The following is a 7,768-nucleotide window of genomic DNA, read 5'->3' as shown; positions in this document are numbered from 1 at the left end:
AAGGGTCATATAGGTTTTGTGCTTGATTATATTTCATTATTACCTCAAAATATTAAACATGTGATAAAAACCCCTGTGAACTACTAAAATGGAGGAAACATCAGGTTTAAAGGGTGGGGATTAGAATGAGCCAGAATATAATCACAGTTTTCAAAGATTCTAGCTGCATTTATTGCCTGAGAAGAAGCAGGTTGCAAGAAGAGACAATTTTTCAATTCTTCAAAGGGAGTGGGAAAAGAGTTCAGTATTTATAAATTATTTATGATTAAGTACAGTGGGGAGGGAAGAGGGGGTTAAGAGAAAACACAACAGATCTGTTAGTCGAGGAAGTGGGGGTGCAGGGAGAAGACATTTGCAAACACAACATATCAGAAAGCAGGATGTATACTGTTCTTTAGAAACCCAGATGTCTGCTGCTCTTTAGGTTAGTTAAGAACCCAGATGTCTTTTGCTTTCTGAGCTGGTCAAGATTGGTTTCAACAGTTGGAGGAATCTTGGATTTCACTTAATATTTACTTGCTAAGGACCAATAGTATGTAAAGCAGCCTTGGACTTCAGGAGCCCTCTTGATTTACTAGTTGTGCTACTCCTTTGTCTGGTTCATCTGTGAAAAGGGAAGCTCTAGCAAATTTAATCAACTAGAAAAGGTGATACAGAGCTCATGTCCATACAGGGCAGCACAGCTGTACCACTAGTATCTCAAAGCTATGAAAATTAATGTAAAACACTTAAAAAAATGTTTCTAAATCAATGAAGATCACATTACTCATCCTGCTACCACATCAGTAATATAGTAATAATCTAAATATTACTGCAGAATTATTCCAAACATTTCAGGATGAAGCCCTATATTTTTTCATTCATTTCAAATCTACACCATTTAATAAGCACATACTATTTGCAAGACACCCTGCTAGGTTAGTAGGAGATAAAAATTCTCGTTCTGCTCCCCCTTCTTCCAAAATAGACAAAGGAAACAGTCTCTGCCCTCAGTTTCATTGTATTGAGTAAATAGATTATATATATATATATATGTATAATATAAATATATATTTATATGTAAATGCAATGTCCACACAAAATTAGTTATTTCACAAGTAAAAGAGTCCTGTGAACATCAGTTGTGAAATAAAACCATGTCCAATGGAATCTTCCCCATAGGCAATGTAGCTAATGGTTACCAGGGAAACTCTTGCAAAATTACAGTGGTTAATTAAATTTACTTTTGTGACTGCATTGTTTTACTTGACATATGTTAAATAAGAGAAAAAAATATAGTAAATCTATAACCAGTTCACTTTCCTTAAAGAATAGTATGTAGCCACCAACTTATTAATTGTCTTGGCTAGTATTTTCACTACCTGTTTTACTTTGGCTGCATTTTTTGGAATAAGGAACATGCCTCGATTAACTTCCTCCTTAGATTTTCTTTAAAGCATATTAATATTTTAAGGATAATATAGACATATACCAAGATAGTCCTGCAGCTAATAGCCCAAGGAAGGGTCTAGAGTGAATATAATACTCTAATAAATTTTGGGCTGACCACCCTGGCTTTGTGTGCCTCTTTATTGAAAATTCTTGCATCACAAAATGGAGTATAAATTGGGTGCCCTGGAGGGATGCCCAGGGAATGGACTAGGTTCAGGTGTGTCCAACCCACAGTCAGGGGCCACCATTGTATTCATGAATGGGTATTGAATTCTGTCTGCAGCCCTGGGGGTTGAGAGGGTTATTGGTCAATGAAACACAAATGAGCTAAAAGGTTGGACACCCTTACCTTAGGGAAAGCATTGCAATTCATGGAAATGTGGCCTCTGATGTTTCAAAGAATAGATTCAAGTGGGATACCTAATATGCAGAGAGGAAAGCAAAAATTGAATACTTGTAAACTGAGATGAAAATTTCAGTTGTTGGCAAAGAGATTAGGATATTAGAAAAAGTACTAGTTCTAGAAAAAAATAATACTGGTTACTGCCATCCTGTTAATGAAAGGAGTGAAAAAAGGGGAAAACAACTTTATCCCACCTTAGCATTTCATTTTGCTTAAGTCAGAGGGAACCCAATATCAAAAGTGAAGGTCCAAGGATCCAAAAATTGGAACCTCTGGATCTGAGAGTAAATGTAGTATCAGAGCATGTTGCTGCTTGTTTCTTGAGTTCAGTTCTGCCTGTGCCGAATCACCACCCAGACCCGGGAAAGCAGGAAAGAAAAGAAAAATAAAGGGGGGGGGGGTGGAACAGGCTAAGAGAGATTAAGTGATTTGTGCAGGGTTACCCACCAACATTTTCCTGACTTCTGTCCAGCATTCTACTATCCAACACTGTCTCTCCTGTCACTAATTAATAATACTTTATCAGGGTTAGTATATAACTACCAAATATCGATTGAATCAATTTAGAACTGAATCTTAAAGGCTAGCTAGGCTACAACCCAGAAAAGTGTACAGAAGAGAAACTGAGGACAAAAGGGATTTGTCCTAGATCATTGTAAGGAATACTGTAACTTTCCCAAACAACTAAACTAAGAAGGTCCAAGAAAGTTCAAATTCCAAAAGGGAAACTGAGTCGCATCGGCATAAGATCAGCAGAGACTTGGAACAGGGTCACTAGAACAAGCCGGGCAGAGACTAGGGTAAGTCATAGAAGTGAGAACTTTTTTGTTGTTGTTAAAAAATTTAGTATTTTATTCTTCAGATATATATAAAAACAATTTTTAACATTCATTTTTAAAACTTTGAGTTCCAAATTTCTTCCTTCCTGCTTCCCACCCTGACCCCATTGAGAAGGCAAACAATTCAATATATTATTATACATGTATAGTCATGCAAACATTTCCATAACAGTCATGTTGTGAAAGAAAATATGGAATAAAACAATTCTCATGATAAAAGAAAATTTAAGAAGTTTCGATCTACATTCAGACAACATTTATTCTTTGTTTATAGATAGATAACATTTTTTATCGTAAATCCTTCAGGGTTGTCTTGGATTACTGTATTGCTGAGAATAGCTAACATTCACAACCATTCATATTATCATATTGCTTTTACATTTTACACCATACTTTTCACTTTGCTTCAGCTCATATGCCTTTCAAGGGTTTTTTGAGAGTATGTTGTTTGTTATTGTTTATAGCACATTAGTATTCCATTGCAACAACAAGCAAAAAAACATACCATAGTGTTTGTTCAACTGTTCCCCTATTGATGGACATCCCCTCAATTTCCAATTCATTGTCACCAGAAGTAAGCTGCTATAAACATTTTTCTACATATAAGTCCTTTTCTTTTTTTGTTTTTTATACAGACCTAGTAGTGATATTACTAGGTCAAAGTTATGCATGGTTTTATAACCCTTTAGGTATAGTTCCAAATTGCTCTGCAGAATGGTCTAAATTCTCAGGACATCTCATTCAAGTGAACTTGTACCCACGTTCCTTTTCCTTGCCCTCCCGAGACCACACAGTTTGTTACTACTGGATGGGAGTGAGGGAGGGGAATTCATTCGAACTCACCCCTCTGCCTCCAACTCATCTTCCATTCCCTGCCATTAACACATAGTTAGTGGGAAGTTTCCAGTGAGATTTTGTTTTTAGAAGCAGCATCAAAGGGAAACTGAGAGAGAGAGAGAGAGAGAGAGAGAGAGAGAGAGAGAGAGAGAGAGTGTGTGTGTGTGTGTGTGTGTGTGTGTGTGTGTGTGTGTGTGTTGGGGGGGTAAATCATTCCTTTCTAGCACCTCCCTTACATTTTTTTCTATGCTTTTGAAACTGCTTTCTCATTAGTCAATGGGCAATCTAGTGTGACTGAAAGAATATCTGCTCCAGGATATGAGTTTTTGTCCTGGGGACATACCTGTCCCATGGGTGGGTAATCCAGATTTCCAGTTTACTGTTAACCATAATTTTCTTAGGCTAAAATTAAAAATAACAGAAATTAGTTTTATAAATAAGTTTAGTTCTCTAGGATCTTACCAATAACCCATGTAAGGATGTCATCCTTACAAATGTCAATCCTGATATAATATTCTGAGGGCATTTTATACAGAAAGGACAATGAATCATAAAATAGAGTCAGGTAAACCAATGTGATTTCACATAGCTGACAGTTTTACAATATGATCCTTTCATAACTTATAATATTTCCTTCAAATTTCCATTGATAAGAATTCTACTTAGGCTAGAGAGTAAATGTTTACAAATAGCCATAGGCTTGCTCTCTCCTCATTCCAAGATGTCTTATCTTGTGGGTTGCTATGCAGGCAAAGAAATTTATTGGCGTTATCACCGAGCTGAGCAGGTAGTATTGACATAGACCAAGTCAAAATTGTAATGTTAATCCTAATTTTCTTAGGCTAAAATTGAAATAACAAAAAATGGTTTTAAAAATGAAGTCTTATTCTCTAGGAGCTTACCAATAACCCATAGGTGAATGGCATCCTTACAAATGCCAACCCTGATACAAAATTTTGAGGGCATTTTATACAGAAAGAACAACAAATCTTAAAAAAAGAGTCAGGGAACCAATGAGATTTTACATAGATGGTTTAACAATATGATTCTCTCATATCTTAAAATATTTGCTTAAAATTCCTATTGACAAGAATCCCACTCTAGCTGGAGTGTAAATGTTTACAAATGACAATAGGACTGCTTTTTGCTCATCCAAGATATCTCTCTTCTTGAGGTTTGTTGATTAGCTAAAGGAATTTATTGGTGCTATCCAATTTTCAAGGTGGTATTGACACAGGCCAAGTCAATATTTGGGATGTAGGAGATAGATCTTACAGAGCAGACTGACATTTTTACACACTGAAATTTATAACTATTAAAGAATAAAAAACTAGATTTGTGGGGGTCCAGCCTCCGCGGGGTCCTTGGAACCTAACAGGAGGGATAGAGTCAGGGAAAGGAACTGAGTCAATGCAAGGGATTGAAGGCAGAAGCAGGTTGACTGACTGTCTGCTGCTCAGATTTATTTTTATAGTCTCAATCATATAATCATCAAGGAAGCAAGCAAGCAAGCTAAGATCATTTCCTTGGTTACAAAAGTGTACAATTTTCATTATCAATCACATAATTCATGTGGTTACAAGTTTAATCATGTAATTCATGTGGTTACAAGTTTCATTATCAATCATGTAGTTTTTTGTCCCTACTCAGACTGTGATGACCTCAACCTGTCTGTTACCTAGTTTGTTGCTGCATAGTAAAGTTATTAATTAAGCAGAATTTTCCTGATAATAATCTCTGATATAATTAATTTAATGGAATGCTTTTATGTTTTTGTGCCGCATGTGTAATATTTTTCGATATGCTCCCTTGACAACCTACAGTGAGGGTAGTTATGTTTGTCCACCCATCCGTTGACTCCTTCAATAACCAAGTTTCTTTCAGCCCTTGTCGATAGAAACCACGGTTTCTGTGACTTTTTTTATTCTTTCCCAATAAACTAAGGCTGTTAAAGTTCATATATTGGTCACCTATACTAACTATTCTTTCATCATCTTTATCATATATTCCTGTGTGTGATAAGGGGGGGGGGGGGAACTGTTGATTTCCCAGGAATTCTACCAAACCTATCTTGTATCTGTTTTTCCTGTATATATTCTGACATCTCCCTGGAACTCCCAGTGCTGTATTTTCCAAAGATTTCATAATGTTGGAACCTTTTGTATGCCTCAGGGAGAGGCAGTCCTGTTAAATTTGGACAGAGTTTACAATCTGTTTTATTCAAGAAATTTCCCTGGAATCCTTCCTTTATAGTCATTCCACTATTAGGATAAGTAAGTTTTGCAATCAATATTAGTCCTACAAATATAGGTATACATGGAATCCCTATATATATATATATATTTTTTTTTGAAGAAGGAAATGTTGTTCCATCAGGTGGTGTGGCCACCTTGAATTTTCTTGCCATGACTGTGTCAAACAGCTTAGAGACCCTGGCTCCCAACATAGATTTTTGATCAGAAAGATAGAAATATTAATTCCAAATTAAAGAATATCAAATTAGACAATAACTATTAGAGATCAAGAGACTATTTTTTTTATCAGAAATAGAGAATTTAAAGAGCATCAGACTTAGACAATACTGATTTTTATATAACCTCTCAAGCTTGGTAGGACATGACTTATACTACATTGGAATTTCAAGAATTCAAGAGCCCTCTCCATATCATAATGAGTTATCACCATAAGCCTTTTTGGGCAGTTTTTTTTGGGGGGAGTGGTGTGGATTCTCTTTCCCCTTCCAAGATTTCTGTGCCATCCTACGACTGTTGATACAATGGGAGGGATTTATTGTTATTAGAAAGATAACCAGTCAAGCTTCTTGGTTTCTAAGGAGGAAGTTAACAGTTTCACATAAAGAGTTGGCATATTTATATTCATATTTATAATTGTTATTAGAAGGAGAGAAGCATACAAAAATTTATATTTTGTCAATACCTACAAGGAGTTCACAATCTTATGAAGGAGACAACATATTTATAAATGGGAACCAAAAAGAACGGGGTAAGGGGTGGAAGAAGGAAAGGAAGAGTATTCGTACTAGAGACATGATGAATTCCTGTAATTTGGGAAATTAATCAATCTACCTGGAATTGTTGTTTAGTCATTATTTAATCATGTAAGACTCTGTGAAAACCCTATTTAGAATTTCCTTAGTAATATAGTTTGTCATTTCCTTCTGCATCTCATTTTACAAATGAAAAAACTGAGGCAAAAAAGGTTAAATGACTTATTTGGGGTCCCACAGCTAGTAAATGTCTAAAGTTAGATTTGAACTCAGGAAGATGGGTCTTCATGACTCCAAGATGGGCATTCTGTCCAGTGTTTCACCTAGCTGCTCTGGGGCCCTATCTTAAGTAGAGGATCTGGGGGGAAGTTCTCTGATATCCATCCTTCACACTCTCCAAAAAGAGATGGACCCACAGGGCAAGGAGTCTTGAGGAGATATGAATACCCTACTCTCTCTTTCTTCCAATCTATAGCTATAAAAAGATATAGATATAGATTAATAGATTGTAGCAACTTAAAAGGTTTATCAAACAAATGGTGTAAAATATCAAAGGGGTGTATGCCTGGAAAAGGTGGAGTCATATATATTGAGAATATAGACAGCCTGGGTGCCCAGGGGCATGTATCTACATTAATGCCAAGACCTAAAGGGAAATCTGACAGACCACTGGATGATTACCACATAGATTTATGTGAGACCATGGAGTTTGGCAGGATAAGAAAGTATCAGTGAGTTCACAGATGCATCAAATCTGAAGTAATGCATTGTGGGGTCCTTATTGGTGAAAACCACAATAATAAGGACACATTGAACAATACATGGCCTTGAATATCTGGGTATGTACCCTATTATAAATGGCTCGTGAATACTTAGTCCAGAGTGATGAAAATGTTTTTTTTATTGACATCTTAATAAATGGTACACCTCTCTCAAGTGGAGAGGGCTCCTGAAATCCCCAAATGCTGGATGTTAAATGTACTTTGAAAAGCTTTGTTCCTCCCTCTTCCTGCTGATCACTGATACATTGCCCCACATACATTTTCCCCACCTTGCTCATTATACTAGTGAGCAAGAACTGCTACCTCCTTGTACTGGTGCAAAGGACACTAGTACAGACTCCCATTCAACCCTTACAAAGTTATTTTACCTCTTCCCTTAGTCTAACTCTCTCTTTCCCATAAACAGGTTGGCATCTTTCAGTTTCCACAAAGACCAGACTTCCTGGCTTTTGTAATGTATTATCTCACA

This window comes from Macrotis lagotis, chromosome 1 (genome assembly GCF_037893015.1).
Source record: "Macrotis lagotis isolate mMagLag1 chromosome 1, bilby.v1.9.chrom.fasta, whole genome shotgun sequence".
NCBI lineage: Eukaryota > Metazoa > Chordata > Mammalia > Peramelemorphia > Peramelidae > Macrotis > Macrotis lagotis.
Note: the sequence above shows the minus strand (reverse complement) of the source record.